General features: G+C 39.4%; 1 long non-coding RNA gene across 1 annotated transcript; it reads right to left on the bottom strand.

Annotated features, from left to right (window-relative positions):
* Nucleotides 1-36: 36 nt before the first annotated feature.
* Nucleotides 37-10,705, bottom strand: LOC119912881. Its single transcript, XR_005446288.1, has 3 exons — nt 10,182-10,705; nt 6,305-6,428; nt 37-393 (listed from the first exon to the last, which is right to left on the bottom strand). It is a non-coding gene; the product is annotated as an uncharacterized LOC119912881 (long non-coding RNA).
* Nucleotides 10,706-19,576: the final 8,871 nt, after the last annotated feature.

The following is a 19,576-nucleotide window of genomic DNA, read 5'->3' as shown; positions in this document are numbered from 1 at the left end:
ATGGAGACCAAGCTGAAGGTTTGTAGTATATATAGTGAGTGTTTAAGTGTCACTGGTTCTGTGTGTTTGCCATTGTGGGGTGTTAATCATGTGCTTCCATGTACCACTGACCTGACACAACTAATTTGAAACCAAGTTAGTGGCCTTTTTTTTGGCAAACTGCACCTGTTGTCTTTTGTTGACACAAAATAAGCATTCATTCACTCCAAAAAAAAGAAAAACAAACAAGAGACTTAATATTTGCAAATATTTTATCTGTTTGTTTCTTACACATAAAAATGTACAGTTTTGTCCTCTTCCAGACGTTGAGTGTCTGTCTCTGTCCTGCCTCGCAGTTTGGTATTTTTCTTCACACATCCAGTTCCCTGTCACGATGGCGCCCTCCAGTGTTAGCTTATAAAATAGACAAGGGAAAAGAGCAGACCAAACTAAATACCTTGTTTCTGTTTTAACCTCCAGTGGTGTCATTGTAGCTGAGGTGAGGTTCACAACTCCTCCCTGTCTCCTTATCCACAGGAGTGAGTAAAGAGGTTCTAATTCAATTCAATTTTATTTATATAGCGCCAAATCACAACAACAGTTATCTCACAGCGCTTTTCATAAAAGAGCAGGTCTAGACCGTACTCTGTGATGATATTTACAGAAGCCCAACAGTTCCCACCAAGAGCAAGCACTAGGCAACAGAGGCAAGGAAAAACTTCCTTTTAAGAGGCAGAAACCTCGAGCAGAACCATGGCTCAGGGTGGGCGGCCATCTGCCTCGACCGGTTGGGGTGAGAGAGAGAGAGAGAGAGAACACAATATACACACAGAGGTACAGACAGTGAAGGTAATGTTGCTATAAACTAAATGAAAAATGGTACAGATATTTATAATAGTGTTAATGATAACCATCGTAATGTTAATGATTATAATAACAATAATAACAATAAGACTAGCAACAATAGTCGTTGCAGCAGAGGGTGTCGAGCAGGAACACGGGGGCAGCAGGTGACCCGCAGCCACAGATCCAGACTCCACAGCTCCAGAGCCAGAAAACCTGCAGGAAGTGATAGGAGGAGAGAGGAGAGGGACGAGAAAGCAGAAGACTACCAGAAAGGGGAGAAGTTGTGTTAGTAACATGCAATAATGGGATAAGGTTGCATACAGAGGGAGAGAAAGTAGAGGAGAGAGGAGCTCAGTGCATCATGGGAAATCCCCCGGCAGTCTAGGCCTATAGCAGCATAACTAAGGGATGGTTCAGGACTACCTGAGCCAGCCCTAACTATAAGCTTTATCAAAGAAGAAAGTCTTAAGCCTACTCTTAAATGTGGAGATGATGTCTGCCTCCTGAACCCAAACTGGAACCTGGTTCCACAGGAGAGGAGCTTGATAGCTGAACGCTCTGGCTCCTAGTCTACTTTTGGAGACTCTAGGAACCACAAGTAACCCTGCATTCTGGGAGCGCAGTGCTCTGGTGGGGTAGTAAGGTACTATGAGCTCTTTAAGATAAGATGGTGCCTGACCATTAAGAGCTTTGTAGGTGAGAAGAATGATTTTAAATTCTATTCTAGACTTTACTGGAAGCCAATGCAAAGAAGCTAAAACAGGAGAAATGTGATCTCTTTTCCTGGTTCCTGTCAGAACACGTGCTGCAGCATTCTGGATCAGCTGAAGAGTCTTAATGGACTTTTTCGAGCAGCCTGATAATAAGGAATTGCAGTAATCCAGCCTAGAAGTAACAAATGCATGGACTAGTTTTTCTGCATCATTTTTCGACAGGATGTTCCTGATTTTCGCAATATTACGTAGGTGAAAAAAGGCGGCCCTTGAAATTTGCTTAATGTGAGACTTAAACGACATGTCCTGATCAAAGATAACTCCAAGATTCCTCACAGTGGTGCTGGAGGCCAAGGCGATGCCATCCAGGGAAACTATATCTTTAGATAATGCGTCACGGAGGTGCTTAGGCCCCAGAGCAATAACTTCAGTTTTATCTGAGTTTAACATGAGAAAATTACAGGTCATCCAGGTTTTAACATCCTGAAGGCACATTTGAAGTTTAGCTAACTGATGAGTTTCATCTGGCTTAATCGATAGATATAACTGAGTATCATCTGCATAACAATGAAAGCTTATGGAATGTTTCCTGATAATATTGCCTAAAGGAAGCATATATAAAGTGAAGAGGATTGGTCCAAGGACAGATCCTTGAGGAACTCCATGAGTAACTTTGGCGTGCATGGAGGACTCATCGTTAACATGTACAAACTGAAATCGATCTGATAAATAGGACTTAAACCAGCTTAGAGTGGTTCCTTTAATGCCAATGAAATATTCCAGTCTCTGCAATAGGATCTGATGGTCAATGGTATCAAATGCAGCACTAAGATCTAATAAAACCAGTACAGAGACAAGTCCTTTGTCTGATGCAATAAGGAGGTCATTAGTAATTTTCACCAGTGCTGTCTCTGTGCTATGATGAGCTCTAAATCCTGACTGAAAATCCTCAAATAAACTATTGCTCTGTAGAAAGTCATACAGCTGTTTAGCAACTGCTTTCTCCAGAACCTTAGAGAGAAATGGAAGGTTAGATATAGGTCTATAGTTGGCTAAAACATCCGGATCAAGTTTGGGCTTTTTCAGAAGAGGTTTAATTACAGCTACTTTAAAGTACTGTGGTACATAGCCTGTTGATAAAGATAGATTGATCATATCTAGTATAGATTGCTGACTAAGGGTAAAACATCTTTAAGCAGCCTAGTTGGGATGGGGTCTAAGAGGCAGGTTGATGGTTTAGATGAAGAAATTATTGAAGTTAGTTGGTAAAGATTGAGGGAAGCAAAACAGTCTAAACATGTATCTGGTTCTACAGCTGTTTCTAAGGTTCCTGAGTTAAGAGATAAGTCGGTGCCAATTGAGGGCAGGTCTTGGTGAATTTTGTCTCTAATAGCTAGAATTTTATCATTAAAGAAGCTCATGAAATCGTAACTACTGAGAGCTATGGGAATACTTGGCTCAATAGAGCTGTGACTCTCTGTCAGCCTGGCTACAGTGCTGAAAAGAAACCTGGGGTTGTTCCTATTTTCCTCTATTAATGACGAGTAGTACGCTGACTATCTTGCCAAATTAAACGAGAATTTTCCACTTTGGTGGAACGCCAATTCCTCTCAAGTTTCCGTGATATTTGCTTTAATTTGCGAGTTTCAGTATTATACCATGGAGCTAACCGTCTTTGTTTTAGTATTTTCTTTTTTAGAGGGGCTACAGAGTCGAGTGTCATTCGCAGCGAGCCTGCAGCACTATCAACAAGATGATCGATTTGGGAGGGACTGAAATTAGCATAGGAGTCCTCCGTTACTTTGTGACTAGATAATGTATTTAGAGCTGATGGAATCGCATCCTTAAATTTAGCTATAGCACTATCAGACAGACATCTTGTATAGAAATTTTTGCCAAATGGCGAGTAGTTCAGCAATACAAACTCAAAAGTTATCAAACAGTGGTCGGATAAAGAGGGATTCTGTGGGAACACCACTAAATGTTCAATTTCAATACCATACACCAAAACAAGGTCGAGGGTGTGGTTAAAACAGTGAGTCGGTTCATGAACTCTCTGAGAGAAGCCGATGGAATCTAACAAGAGATAAACGCAGTACTGAAGCTGTCATTCTCAACATCCACATGAATATTAAAATCCCTACAATAATAACTTTGTCCGTTTTAAGGACTAAAGTTGACAAAAACTCTGCAAATTCAGATAAGAATTCAGAATACGGGCCAGGTGCTCGGTACACTATAACAAAAAGAATTGGTTGCAGTGATTTCCAACTTGGGTGCGAAAGACTAAGAACAAGACTTTCAAATGAGTTATAGTTTAGTTTAGGTTTAGAGCTGATTAGTAGGCTAGAGTCAAAGATAGCTGCAACTCCACCTCCTCGGCCTGTGCCTCGAGGAATGTGAGTATTAATATGACTGGGAGGGGTGGATTCATTTAGGCTAACATATTCTCCATCACCCAGCCAGGTTTCAGTAAGACAAAATAAATCAATATCATAATCTGATATTAGTTCATTTACTAGTACACCTTTAGAAGAGAGAGATCTGATGTTCAAGAGTCCACATTTAACTCTCCTATTCGTTTGCACTATTGCTCTTGTGGTTTTAATTTTTATGGAGGTTTTTATGCACAGCTCCTCTTCTGTTTACCTTTTTAAATAATTTCAATGGCCGGGGGGCAGACACCGTCACTATAGGATTTTCACTAAGTAACTCCTGAAATGGAAGAGCAGACAAGTGTGTTAGACTGCGACTCTGCGTAGGGTTTTGGGTGGGTAACTGCTGAAAAAGAAGGGCAGAGAAGTGTGTTAAACTGCGACTCTGCCTCCTGGTCTCAACTCTGGGTTGTCATGGATTTGGTCCACTAATAAACTTGGCCAGATTTCTAGAAATGAGAGCTGCTCCTTCCCAAGTGGGATGGATGCCGTCTCTCCGAATCAGACCAGGTCTTCCCCAGAAAGTCTGCCAATGATCAACAAAGCCCACATCGTTTGCTGGACACCACCTCGACAACCAGCGGCGGAATGACGACATGCGGCTATACATGTCATCACTGGTCAGATTTGGCAGGGGTCCAGAGAAAACTACGGTGTCCGACATTGTTTTTGCATATGTACACACCGACTCAACATTAATCTTAGTGACCTCCGATTGGCGTAACCGGGAGTTTATTACCGCCGACGTGAATAACAATCTTACTGTATTTACGTTTATCCTTAGCCAGCAGTTTCAAATAAGACTCAATGTCGCCCGCTCTGGCCCCAGGGATGCACTTAACTATGGCCGCTGGCTTCGCTAACTTCACGTTTCTCAAAATGGAGCTGCCAATGATCAGAGTTGGTTTCTCAGCGGGTGTGTCGCTGAGTGGGGAAAAACTGTTAGAAACGTGAAGAGGTTGATGATGCCCCGTGGACTTTGAATGCTTACGACTATTCCTCCTTCGGACAGTCACCAAGCCCCCCTTTCCTGGCTGCACAGGGGATGCCGGGGGACGGCTACCACAGGCTAACTCAGGCCGTTCCGCACCGACTACCAGGGACTGGCTAGCTACAGTAGCTAAAGACTGATCTACCAAGGTGCGGAGCCGGACTTCTAAATCACTGAGCCTCGCCTCCATGTCTATAAATAAACTACACTTATTACACGTACCATTACCGCTAAAGGAGGCAGAGGAGTAACTGAACATCTGACACACCGAGCAGGAGAAAGTCCTCTCAATGTCCTTTTTCCTTGTTTTGTGTTTTACATTGTGCACATTTCCCTTTCAGTGGGCTTACAAAATCTCTGACAGGAGCAGCCAGGTATATCTCTCCCCTCACACCCCCCGTTAGGCAGTAAAAAAAAAAGCAAACAAACAAACAGGCTAAAGCTAGAGCACAAGCAAAGACAACACCAGTGACTAACTTCTCCCATGTAGGGTACTGTTTGTTTCTGTGGGCTCGAACATCAGCACATCAGTTCAGTAAACACTCTATTAACCACAGTATTCCCCAAGATCCATTTTTGAGATTAAACACAATCTGTGCAGTAAGAGAAATAAAATGGCGCACCATTCATACAGCATTTTTCATTTATTATTACCACTTTCATTTCAATTTATTTTTCTAAAGGTGATTGAAATACAGAGCTCTCTCTGCATGAACACTTGAATGACTGATACTGAGGTTAAACTTGCTGTGAGGTGAAATTGAATAACATGCACAGCTGCTAAATCAGGACTAGACAAATCTACTCTTCAACTCACTTCAAAACTGAATTATAGAGTTCAAAAGCAAAGTTACACAACAGGTGGCATATGCAGGTGTGCAAATATGCAATGGTTTATGATGGTCACTGATAACAATTCTGTACTGGACAATGTGTTTTCCTGAGGTTGAATATAAAGATGAACCAGACCCATGTAAGTAAAGTATTAGTGATATCCTGGTGGAAGAAAAAACATACAAAAAGGAAGGTGTTTGTTCTGTTACTTAAATTAATTATTTAATTAAGTTGGCGTGGAATCATTTCAAAACCACTGTTCACCCAATATAGCCTTTTTAATTTATTTTATAAATCTAGCTGAAATATTCTGTAAATTTATTGTTGTAGACTTATACATAAGCTTGCAAAAATACATTTGGACAGTATGTTTTCTTTCTTATGTTGCTTACTTACAATATAAACTTTTTACAAAATGTGTATTTATGTAAGACAATGAGTTTCGTTTTGTTTCCGAGAAACCACAGGCTCATTTATAAACCCAAAGTGAAAGTGGTTTAGCTTACCCACACGTGCAGAATAGAGAAGAACTCCCGGATCCAAGAACACAAATTTGCTATGGCCACATCTTCAAAGGTGGGTTTCATTATGCTTTTGTCAGTGATTTTTCCATAAGGCCTGATGGTGGACCTGAAAGGTGTGTAAAGTAGAGCTATTTGGAAACCAGATTATGAATGTAATATGATAGGCTAGTGTAGCGCTTTCCGTAAACGTAGTCCCAATGGCATCACATAAATTATAACTAGTTATGCAAATGTGTGACCTTTAGGCGAAATTTGCCAATTTTATTGACCTTAAAAACATATATTTTTCTATGGGCAGAGTATTAAAAAATAAGAAAGCTTTAAAGACATCAAAACTTTTTAAACATATTATAGACAGAATTTAGCTGTTTATTTTTATATTTGTTTGTCTTGTTTGTTTCTCATTTCTCTAATCAAATGAAAATTGGGAGTGCTTTGAAACATTCTAGCCTTATGGATGTGAAATTTGCCAACAAGACAATATTTTTAGCGAACCCTTTATGGGTATTGAGTCAATATTACAATTTAGAAACAGGACCATGTCTTTTAATATGGGAGTTAATGTTTTATAACTTGAAAAATCAAAAGAGCAACTTCTTTTCAGAATTCTTAAAAATAGTACAATTAAAGAAAGGTTTGTTGTAATTTCCATAAGAACTTCTTCAATTTTATTTGGAATGAGGAATTTATTAGATCCTGATCAGATATTTTCTGCAGAGAGTTCAGGGAAATTTAGTCGATTTGGAAAAATCATTATAACCAGAGATCAGTACTTTTCTGATGTGGCAATTATTGTACATACTGTTAAAAAGATCTTTCCCATCAAGTGAGAGATTGGGGATATTTCCTTTAAAAGGACAATATAACCATGCACTTATAAGAAAAAAATAACTTTCGAGATCGCTTTTTATAACATTATGATATTCTTTTAAGAAGCATCCAAGCCCTCATTTCTCACAAGTATTTATCTGGACTTATTTCTTCGAGTTTATTCATTTATTAGTTAGGTATCTGTTATTTAGTTTATGTTTTGGTTCCATGTCTTAGTACCCAGTCCGGTGTTAATGTCTTAGTATTTATTCCTGGTCCGTGTACGTCAGTGTTTGTTAATTTGATCTGTTCAGTAGTCTTAGAGTTGTTGAGTTTTGATTTCGGTTCTGTCTGTTGTCCTTTGTCCAGTATCTGTTATATAGCCTGTTGTGTTTGGGTATTTCCCTTATTTGCTGTTCTGTTCCATGTTTATTGTTGTCCTGTTTCCCAGTCGGTTCCCTCTCTGTTCCCTACTCCATTCTGTTATTCAGTTGTCATGTTTCTTGTTTTGAGGTTCGGTTCCTGGTCTTATGTTCTCTGTTAGACCTGTGTCTTAGCTCCTAGTTCTGTGTCTCATTTCATGTCTTAGTGTTTACTTTTGGTCTGTGTACCTCTGAGTAATGTTGCCCTTGTCTGCTCTGTGTTCTCTTTAACCCCAGCTGCAGTCTGTTTTCATTGTTGGTTGTAGTTCTTTGGTTTTCTGTCTTTGTGCGTTTATTTATATTCCTCTGATCTGTAACCTGTGTTCTGACTGTTCGTCCAGTATCCCTCTGCCTGGATGTCTCTCTGTTTTCTCCTACTCTCTCCCTGCCTGCCTGTGTCTCATTAGTCTCATGTCTGTCACCTGTGTTGCTCCCGCCCTTCTTGTTAGTCCCTGGTGTATACTGTATATGTTTGGTGTTTCTCTTCAGTCCTTGTCTGGTCATTGTTGCTTGTAATGCGCTGTCCTGTGATGTCCTTTGTCTGCCCGGTTCTTCCCCACCAGTTCTTGGATTACCAGTTTATTTGTTTTACTTTGAATACCCTGGACTCTGTAAGTGTACTTGCCTTTTGTTTAAATAAACCTTTGAACTGAACCTGGCCTTGTGTCCTGCTCACCCAATCACGCATGCTGACAAAAAGCCATTCTCCATGCTTGAAGAGCTTGTTTATAAAAACTGGAGAGTTTGAGGGGCAGTTTGTTACATATATAATTACAAGATAATAGAAATTGTAGACAACCAGACTTTTAAAATAACAAATTAGAGATGAAAAACCATATATCTAACAATAGTACCTGACCTTGTATGGTAAAGTGTCTTTGCAACCAGCAATTAAAAATTGTCTTTGCTTTTTCTATTTTCGGCAAGAAGTTAGCAGATACTCTCTCAAATGTGGATTTATCTATCAAAATACCAAGATCTGTCACTGACTTTTTGACCTTTTATACAACTTATTGATTGATGTTTAATCAGAATTTTGCACAGTTAAAATTATCACATTTACTCTGGTTAATCTTCAGGTCTGATGCCTTTTAGAGAAATATTTTAAAACCTCCAACACACCTGGAACTTGACCTTCATTTTTGAAGAAGAGACCGGTGTCACCCGCTAGTTAACTAATAAATAAACCATAGATGCTCAAAAGTCAAGTCTCCGACAACCATGTGATATACAATGCAATTAATGACAGCTTAAACTAATGTAAGTCACCCCCCACCCCCCAACTCTCAAACCAGTGTAACGTTATAACTAAACAAACAGTAATGTTACATGATCAACAATAAACCTGTAACCTGTTTGCACCGACCGTTAATAATTAACGTGATGGCAGCCAGCAAGACTTAAATGATCACGTTAAAATCGGCCAGCACAAGTTTGGCAAGCAAACAAACACTTTTCACAACACAGTCGGGGCCTTTCCGAAACTAGACCCTCGCCACTTCCACTCCGACACAGAGTGAACTCTGGTCGAAGTCACCCTCCAGGCCAAATCGAGCTTCATAACTCGCGTAGGGTTTAAATACAGCGACAACTTTCTGACGAACTACCCTCTCTCCCCTGCATAAACAGGATCTGATGTTACCGCTGCACTCACTGCTATAATACGTGTATCAAATAAACAACAGTGGTATTAAGATTTAGGATTGATGTTGAGGAAAAGTGTTTTTTTGCAATAAGAAAACTAAGCATTTGTCACGTGTTCTTGTCGAATATTTCTTTAAGAACATGACAATATTTACGAAAAAAAATATTATATGAAAAAAAATGAATGAATTCATTGTAAAGAAAAGCCTATTTATTTGAATCTCTTTAACTTAGCCTATATGAAAAATGTTAAATTCACAAATACAACATTTCAATATAAGCTCAGGAGGTGGAGTACATGTATGCAAGTTTTCAGTTAGTGCGGAAATGCGCAGAAAAACAATTCGTAACACCACAAAACGCACTGACAAACTAAAAGATATGATATTATGACCCACTGTAACAGAAACAACGTTTCAAACAATAATTTTGGTGTCAAAGTCAAAACATGCTGTTATTTGTATTTGGACTATTTTATCGTAGCTTTAGGTGCCTTTTATTTGGGTTTGCTTTTAATAAAATGTGTGCCTTAAAACGAAAGGCTATGAGCAAAAAATGTAAAGGTAAAGCCCTGCATTTATTATAAGACAAACTTTATATTATGACAGCAACAGCGAGCACCGACACCCACGCTAAAGGCCCCGCGTCCCCGGACTCTGGTGCACGCTGATCCCTGTTCATGTGTGAGTCCTGGGTCAGTGCGTAAAGCCCAGTCCCGGAGGTGATGGAGCAGCTTTTTATCAGAGCAACATACTTTCACTTGGAGCTTATTTGGGATTTAACTTTGATGGGCGTTTTAGCAGTGCTAAATCTATCTCTTGGAGCACCACAAGTAGGCAATTTATAATTCTAGAAACAAACAAAAACTTCTAGTTTGCACGGAACGCGCTCCACAAACAGGAGGTATAGACGTGGTGCAGCTCATCATTGTTTGGACAATGTTTCACTCTGAACATAAAAGAAAAGTTACAGTGAGCACTCACCGCGGATGGTCAGATCCAAGTCCGTGCGCAATAGTTTCTGTATAGTGGCGAGTTTCCCAAAGCGACAAAACATTGTGAAGGCTTGCTTTGCACGCTGGGGGTACACCGCCCCGTATCTGTCCGTATGTCCTACGTTCATCAAAGTAAACGCTAAACGAGAGGCTCTTGGCCCGGAATGAGCGCATCCTCCTCTGGGGATGACAGCGTGCACTGGTCCGCTCCAGCGAGGCTGACAGCGCGCGGAGGTCCCCTGACTCCAGCACTGGCTCTCGGGCTGGACCTGAACTGTTTATGGCTCATCTGACTGCTCGTGTCCAGTTTTAAGCGCGTTGAACATTTTGTCAAAAATGTGTCCAGTTTAAATCATCAAATAAAAAAGTATTAAATTGTTTCCAAAAGAAAAATCTCGTAATATTAAAATGCACAATATTTTATTTATGCCGGGGATGGGCTCTAGTAGTGAAACTAAACATTTAATCTTTATTTAAATCTGTCAAAACAATATAATTTCCTGCTCCAAACCATGTATTTCTTGCCGTATTCCGTCAGTCCCCTCCTGAAGCTTAAATAATTGGGGGCGTTTCATTCAAATTACGCACGTTTTCAGCCGCCGCATTTATCAACACCAGGTGGTGCGTACACCTGAAATGCCAGGGTACACTCTCATTGATAAATCAGGCGCAACAGTTTAACAGTTTAATCTCACGCACAAAAATACGCCCATTTCTACGGAAGATTGATAAATGAGGGCCAGAAAGTTCTGTAAAATTCAAATGTCAAGACATCAGGACCAGGTATTTTACTGGATGGTGTTGGCTTGATAACCACCAGTTCACTGATAGTTATTTTCACATAGTTCAACTATTGCCTGACTTATCTTAGGAATTAATGGACATACTTTATCAAAGAAAGAGCAGCAAGATTGAGGGTAAAAAGAAAAAGTATGATTTTTACAACAACAAAAAAAATCTCCAAATTTCAGCCATTTTGCCCTTGATCTGAAACATGCCCCTTTTTCTTTTTCACTATAAAGTATATTCAGCTCTTCTTGTAAAGAATTTAATTTCAACTTTACATTAAATAATATAAGGAACTGGAATGTTTAAAATATCATTTTTTTTTTTTTTTTTAGAATTCTAGAAGTCCTTGTCATTTTAGTTTTTGAATATTGTTTACCAAACTTAATTGAAAACTTTCTACATTCAAATTTAAACAGTTCCCATTTAGAAATACAGGAGATCATTTCTGGTTTTAAAGCTTTTTATAATTTCCTTAATACATAAAAAAGGAGGCTAGTTGCAATAAAGAGGGATAAAGTTTCCAATACCCTGGAACTCTTTGTTGTTTGAAATTTGCAGTGGATTGGACAAGATCAATTCCATCATGGTTTGTAAGAGGAGCAGGATGAACACAAGGCTTGAACACAAGGAAGGTACCAGAGGATCAGAGATAAGCCAGAGTTCTATGTGAGATTTCTGAGACAAGTCAGCTTTGAACCAGATAAACGAATCCAGTGACTTTAGATGCATAGACAACATCATAAAGTTTCATCTCTCTGACATGAGTGTGATTCATGTCCCTTTTTTGTGCTTTACAAACAAAAAAATAAGACTTTTCTTTTGGTCATTTTTCTTATCTCCCTTACGTGAAGAGAAAAGCAAGAAAGAGAAAATGGTTACATACCACTAAAACACAGATACATTTACCTTGTAGGTAAGGACTTGAAAGAGTTAGACCTTTGGAGAAAAAAGTGCAAAACTGAATTATGATACCCCATTTTAAGTTGTGCTGCGAACTCAGACACGATATTTGAAAAACTAAGTTTGATGAGATGTTAGCTTGCGCTAACCGCCTTCACTTTATTAATGGTACCCGTAGGAAAGCAAAATCCAAGATGAGATCTCTTCCTTCTTTTCTCCTAGACACAAATGAGCTGCTTTTAATACCAAGGTGAGAACAAAGGCCTTTTCTTCCACTTCTCAAATTCATCTCAGGAGAAGCAACCATCTAAAATCTCATTTATGTCTGACTCTGATCAAAACAAGAGATCTCTAACTGATCTTAAATAAGTCTAATATAAGTCTCCTTAACATTGGCCCATGAGATCAGAGACATAGCTCAAAGAAAACTCAGCTATAACTCCTGGGATCTCATGATTCTTCTCAAATATGTCTCAGTTTTCTCATATTGGCCTCAGGAGCAAAAAACTCATCTCTCTAACTCTGATCAATGATGAGATCTCTACAGTATCTTAAATACGTGTGTTTCAGTCCAGAATGTGGATCAGAAAAAAAGCTCCAAGATATTTCTCAGTTTTGTCTTAGTGACCACACTTAGGGGTTATTTTACTCAAGTACTTTACTTAGGTCAAATGTTGAGTATTTTCTTTTTATGGGGGTTTGTACTTTTACTCCCTTTAATTTTAAATCCTTATTGTATTTGTTAATTATCTGTTACAAGTTACTGAGAAAAATAAAATACATTTTGACATTGAAAATAATGCACTTTCAAATGTCATGTTTTCCAATTTAAGGTAGTCACAGCCAGCATAACTGGAACACCCAATACTTTGACATGACGTTTAGAGATTAATTCATTAAGGACCGAATGCATGCAAGAACTGAGATACAACATGTATCTGTCATACAGAAAGAGCACTTTTACTTTTGATACTGAAGTACATTCACTATGGAATCCTTTTATACCTTTTACTTGAGTACTATTGAAAGACAATCAGTCCTTCATTGTTAATTTTAGCTGGATGGCGCGGCAGCAGTGTTGCTGCCCTTTTGAACAGCAGGACAGGGTTCATATGCAGCTCAGGGCCTCCAGCACGGTTCTCATAGGCAATACTGTACTACAATCAAGCTCACAAACATCTCCCCTGAGCCACCCAACTGCTTTTTAGGAGCAATAAGACATTAATGAACTTGAAAAGATACAAAGATGAGATCTCATCTGTTATTTTCATTTATCCTATTGTAATCTCAATTCAGTATCCATTTGTCTTACCCAAGTCTCAAAACCTCAATCTCTCTTCATCTCATCCTTTTCTCCTAAGGGATTTTAGGACCAACAATTTAGATTGGAGTAATCTCAAAAAGATATACTATTGAGATCTTAGTGTTTTCTCAAGAGACTATTCTGAGCAAAATAATTGCTTTTTGGCTTTTTCCCTCTCCTTTGTTGAGTCATATACCTTTTTTATGCATGTAATAGGATTGCAAAGTGGAAAAAGCCAGTCCAAAGGGAGTTCCCATCTCCCACAAAAAGTTCTGAACTTCTTGAAAACAGCTCATTTGTAGTCTAGCGTTTTATGAGGCGCATTTAGCTCTCATCCCTGTCACAGGGAAGAGAGCTAAATGCACCTCATATAATGCTTGTCATGCAGCTACTCAGAATCGCCCTCAAAAACACTGGTGGAAAAACACTGAGCTGCAGCACACACCTCTCCTCTCCCTTCCAAACACTAGTTACCCTCCAGGCAGTCAGTGGACATAAAGTTGTTACTGTGATGTAGAGACAGAGTTCAGTTAAATCTTTGTGGATGAAAGATATTTTTGTTACAGATTAATAACTCACCACTCTGAAACTCTTGCTCCAGTCTATGTTGCCAAGCTGGTTGGCAACATGTACAGCTGAATTGAAGCTGTTCACCGGCTTCCCTCTGACCCGCCCTTCTCTGCTTCTGATTGGCTAGTAGTCCTTAACTAGGAACTGCGCATGTGCAGCTCCCAATAAAGATCATTTGGAGACAAGATGTATCACTCCATAGCTAAAACTGTCACTTTCTGCAGCATTTGCTCACCCACGCGTTCGCTACACACACAGGAGAGCCAGCCCAACGGTAAGTGTTAACCACTGTAAAATATGTTACCGTGTGCGAGTGAAACTCAGTAGCCGCGCATTCATATTCTCTGTTATGTGCACACCACAGACTGTCCGGGCGCTGCACTTCCGAGAGTTCCGCTTTGTGTTTCATGAACTAATAATTTTTTTGACATTTCTTAATTGATTCAGAATCTTCATCGTGATGCATCTAAGAGTATATATTTTTTTCTCCCACCCCTATCTCGCAGGACAGTGTTTTCTTTCGTTAAAGACTGTACCTTCTGCTCCAGCTACACTATGTTAGTAAAAAGTCCACTCATCTGCTACTTCGCATATCACACACATGTGGACAGAGTGACGTTGGTGTTCTCCCTGACAGATTTCACAGTACATTGAAGCTTCTTAGGAAAGGAGTCCCATCTTTCACCGATTTTGTTGATATAGTAGAGAACTATTGTATTCATCACGTGATCCCAGAGGGGTGGAGTTAGTTACAGCTGAGGTCACCACAGTCAAACATTTTGAAATGGAAATTAAACCTTAAGTGAGTTTTCTGAAATAAAGAATTCAATCCCGATGTCTTTTAAGGGTTTTATTCTTTGCAAAGGGTCATACAGACATACAGAGTGCAAACAGTCTGCAGGGTGTAAGACAAAGAGCCAGTGTAGAAACAGGTGACTTTATACTGTAAGGATATTATGCAGCTATCCAGGAGAGGAAGGGAGTAGGGACCAGCTGTCCTGAGATGAAGGCCTATCAGGGAAAGTCAGATAAGAAAACTCTCTAACGAACATCTTTCCCATGGGAACTTCACCTAGCTGTAACATAATAAAATATACTGCAGGGTGAAACAGTAAACAGAGTAAAATAACAAATTTCCATCGCAATTTCTCAACCATGGAAAGTGATGAGTATAAGTTATAGTTGTGATTAGGAAAGTGATACAGTCAAGTAGGGTGGATAGTTTTTCAAACTTTGTGGGATATTTAAAGTTCTTCGGAGAATAAAAATAAATCTGTTTTTGCTATTAGTGAAAAGCTGTTTGAATAATCTTGAGTAAGTGTGGAGTGAACCCACCATGGAGCTAAACTACTTCCAAAAGATAAAAATAAAATGAAAATACTGTCCGATAAGTTAGTAGACTGTAAATGGCATAATGAGATGATTTAATACGTTACATTATATTGTTCTTATTTGGAACTTAGTGATGAAGATTAATTTCATTCACTTAATTGTGAGGAAGCAGAGGACACTCCATAAACACCATGGCCTGGCAGCAAGGGTGACTGCAAGTAGTAAAGGTCTTCTTTATGTATGTATTGTTCAGCAGAAAGCCAATAAATGCTGTGCAGCATAATTATTATCAACATTATAATTATTATTTCCACAGTGCTCTGCCCTCCATTGAAGTCAACAGTCCATCATGTCAGCAGTGAGCCAGTGTCTCTGCGTTTGGATACAACTGCTGGTGAAGTAGAGAACTACATTGTGACCAAAATTGTGGTATGTGCTTGTATTTTATTTGTATGTTGAATTGTCAAGGGGTTGGTACACAAATTATGGTTTGTGATCATTGTGGGTCAAGATTCAGTGTTACTGTGTAAACATTTGAGAAACTGTTTTACAGCACTGAAATTTTTGCAATTAGCTTTTTTTCTACTTTATAACAAATACTATAGGCAATGATATAGAAAATTATATTAAACGAAATTTCAGATAGCACAGCAACTGGCAGAATACTCTCACAACAATGACCGGACACAGACTGACAGAACAGACAACCATTTATACCTGGGCAAACGAGCAGGGCATGATCACAACCGGTGACCCCGACACATTTCTGATACATCGCTGACGTTTGCCAGATTTCTAGCATGCCAAATATCTGGAGAAGTTGGCTTGGCAAAACACGTTTCACTCTCCTTCCAGCTCTCTCTGTAGCTAATCCCTGCTACCTGCGTGTGCTAATCCATTATTTCACCCATATTCTTTGTCTTTATAATTGCTACCTTTTTATAATAACAGCTGTTTCATGTGTAGGTTCGCTCATTTCCCATTTCACATTTCACTTGTGTTTTCTTGACAAAACGTGGTTTGGAGACCAGCGACGGGCGACACACTGCTGTCAGCTCGTGTAGTGAATGACCTTCTGTCACCAATCAGTCACGTAGTGTGAACGCTTTCAAGGCGACTAAACGACTTCAAGACTCCCGCCACAACACGGCAAGTTGTGTAGTGTGACCGGCACGGCCATCGGCCCGACACTGAAGGTTGTGTAGTCTGCACGAGCCTTTAGTCTTCTTTTGAAATGATCTGTGTGGAGTGTTCGTCACATGCTTGGTATTGTTCTGTTTTGTCCATATACATTTTTTTTTGATTAGTCTGTTCAGGGGCCTGTACCATGAAGTTGCAGTAGAAGTGTGTGTGTATATATAGCCCATACATGTAACTTAGAGAGCATTGAACACTGGTATTATCAACAAATTCAAACGCAACTTTGTAGACAAATCTGTCATAACACAAAAGTCCAGTTCCTTGAAGAGGGTGACTGACACAGACAGACAGACACAGAATATACAAAGTAGGTTCAAGTCTGGGGGCGGCACAATGGTACAGTGGTTAGCACTGTCGCCTCACAGCAAGAAGGTTGTGGGTTCAACCTGACTTTAAACACGCAACGGTTAGTGGTAGGGTGTGGCGGTTCTGATGATTCTTATTATGGGGTAGCAGCGTTAGCATAGCGTGCTCGACAAGCTGTTGCTTGGTCTCGGTTCAAGTGCTGAAAGCGAGAGCCGTGCAGGATATGAGAGGTTGATGTGTGGTCCCACTCCTAATTAGCACCACTGAAAAGATTGCCTGTTAGATTATGGCCCTGTCTATGCCTTTTGGTGTTTCTCATTTGAGCGGTTAAATGGAATGCTGGGAAAGTATCATAACAACAACAGAAATATTGAGGTTCAGGTCATGAGGAATTTCCAACAATGTCAACAGCTCCAGATGCCCCTGCAAAGGGCCTATGCAACTGGATTCATCAACATCCTGTCTACAAAAGATGTGGGTTCCTTGTCAATCCATGACACCACTGATGTAATCTACATAAACAGTATTCATGTATGTCATCTGCAACACTTGTTTTTCCAGATGTGGAGATGGTTAAAGCATTACCCTCATTTAAGAATGTAGTATTAACAGATTCAGAGACAAGCTTTGGTCAATTAGCAAAGGCATACTGTAGAGTAAGAACCCTTGGGGTGACTTTTTGTACAGGAGGCAGGGCTAAAAGGTCTGCAAAGTGATGCGTTTACAATTCAAGTTTTGAAGAGTCTGTCCTTGATCCTACTGCAGAGGTGTGTCCTGGAATAGTGAAACAATTCCTTGTCATTTCTGTGAAAACACAAACTTCCATTATTCAGCACGTAGTGGCAAAAATAATATGGCTGCACCCTCACCCAGACAGGCATTTCTTTGGAAAGCCTGTGGAAGTTTGGGTATTCAGGGGATAGAGTCTAACACTGCCTCATCATTCCTCCCTGTTGAGCGCATTACAAGCAGATGCGTTCTCAGTACCACAACTGTGCAGTTAAGTCACACTAGAGAGAGAGTATCTGTGGTCATTCCAATGTATACAGTGGTAGAGATTTAAGCAAAACTATATCTCTGAAGTGACCATTTGTGTGTGGGGGTGGGGGGGGCTGTATGTATGGTGGGTCCCATGGGGTCTTGTGGGTTAAATGTTTGTTGTTTTACATTGTTTTACATTACAAGAACTTAAATATATACCAAACAATCTGTAGAAGGCCAAATCCAAGATTACATGAAATTTTGAGAATAATATATATGCAATATGTGTGCTGTAGAGTTGCATAGAGAGAGGAACAAGAAAATAACTTATTTGTAGGCAAAGTCAAAATCTCTAGTTAAATCTATGCTGTGGCCTACACCTGTAAAGCCAAAACATTTTCAATGACACATTTGAAAACTCTTAAAAGGTAAAATATTGATTGTCTGATTGAATTATAATTGCAATATTATGAAATTTACCTTCCTAGAGAAGCCATCAATGTATATGTATGTACCCGAATATCACCATGTTGTATCAGGTGAAAAAAGGACATGGTTTAATTAAAAAGACACAATCAATTTCCTACAAATACAAATAAATTCCAAAAATCCATTTTTCTTGTAATGCTATATTCCAAGACATTCCCAAAAAAACAAACCTGATGAGTTTGTGATTGGTGTCTATGTGCTGCAGAATATGTGGGTCTTGAACAGAGTATTCTCGCCTAACCACACAGCCCATATATGTCATTCTTGATAAGATGCCTTCTGTATCTTATCAAGAACTGCATTGAAGCCCTGATTCTGGCCCATTGTACATGGTGCCCATCTGCTTTAGGACACCCCTTGACAATCTGGTATCCAGAGTGAGGTATTCTAGATTTGATGGCTCTCACTTCCAGATCCAGAGCATCATCCGACATGGTGGAGTACAGACTCCTAACTGACATACTGTACTCTTGCATCCTCCTGTTGATGGTACTTCTTGAGACTCCAAGAATGTCTGCGAAACGCGTGGCAGTAAGACCTAGCGGAAGAAGATTGTGGAGGTGGTCTTCTGCGACCTGGAGCCTAAAGAGTCCATGGGGACCCATCCTTCTCACTACAGAGATAGAAGATGGAGGAGTGTTCCACAGGTGTAACAAGCTGCTCAGTTCTTCAGGTGCTTCACAGACCTCATGAGGAAGATCTACATTCTGGAGTGCATTTATGAAGGTCCTCTCAAAATAATCAAGGTCAGGAGGGTTGTTGTTGAGAGCACACTGCAGTCTTTCCCTTAGTCTTCCTAAGCACTCCTGAATTAATATGTTCTGCAAAAGCAATCTAATGAAGTGTTACAATCTACCAAGTAATGCAACACATTCCATTAGGTGGTGCTTTTATTTTCTGATACCAAAATAAATCATTGAAATACTACATATTTTCTGACACCATGACATACATTTATAGTAAGGTTATTATTAGTATATATTTTTTGTGGAACTAATGATATCCCAAATTGCAGATGTGATATAGAGAGGTTGCGAGATAATGCAGGCTAATAATCTAGAACTTACATTGCTTAACTATAAATAAATTCTAATATCACTGTGATGGTAAGACATGGAGTTTGTCAAGTAAAGTTGATATCAAGTGTGATGGACGCTATGTACAAGGAACCACCAAAATTATGAAACAGTAATTCTTGTGACCACAAGAAAGTTTATAGATGATACATTTATAGATGTATGAACGTTCCACTATTTGTCCAGATATGGTTTCTTATACCATAGCAACTCTACTACAAACTAATTTGTAAATGTCTGGACAGTGCCTATAATCACTATACTCCTAGCTAAAATTTGTGCAGACCACACAGCACACTTTGGACAAAAATGTATCTCCCAAAGTACACTGTGTTGTTTTATCTAAGCTTTTCCTAAATTTGAACACCTGAATTGAATGAAATCAGTTTGTTCATGGCTTCTTTGCTTTTTCAAGTCACCGTTCTGATCATGTCAAAG

The sequence above is a fragment of the Micropterus salmoides genome, unplaced genomic scaffold (assembly GCF_014851395.1).
Source record: "Micropterus salmoides isolate LMB-PRFRI ecotype aquatic unplaced genomic scaffold, ASM1485139v1 Ms_hic_scaffold_2, whole genome shotgun sequence".
In the NCBI taxonomy this organism is placed as follows: domain Eukaryota; kingdom Metazoa; phylum Chordata; class Actinopteri; order Centrarchiformes; family Centrarchidae; genus Micropterus; species Micropterus salmoides.
Note: the sequence above shows the minus strand (reverse complement) of the source record. Positions and strands in the feature narration are given on the sequence as shown.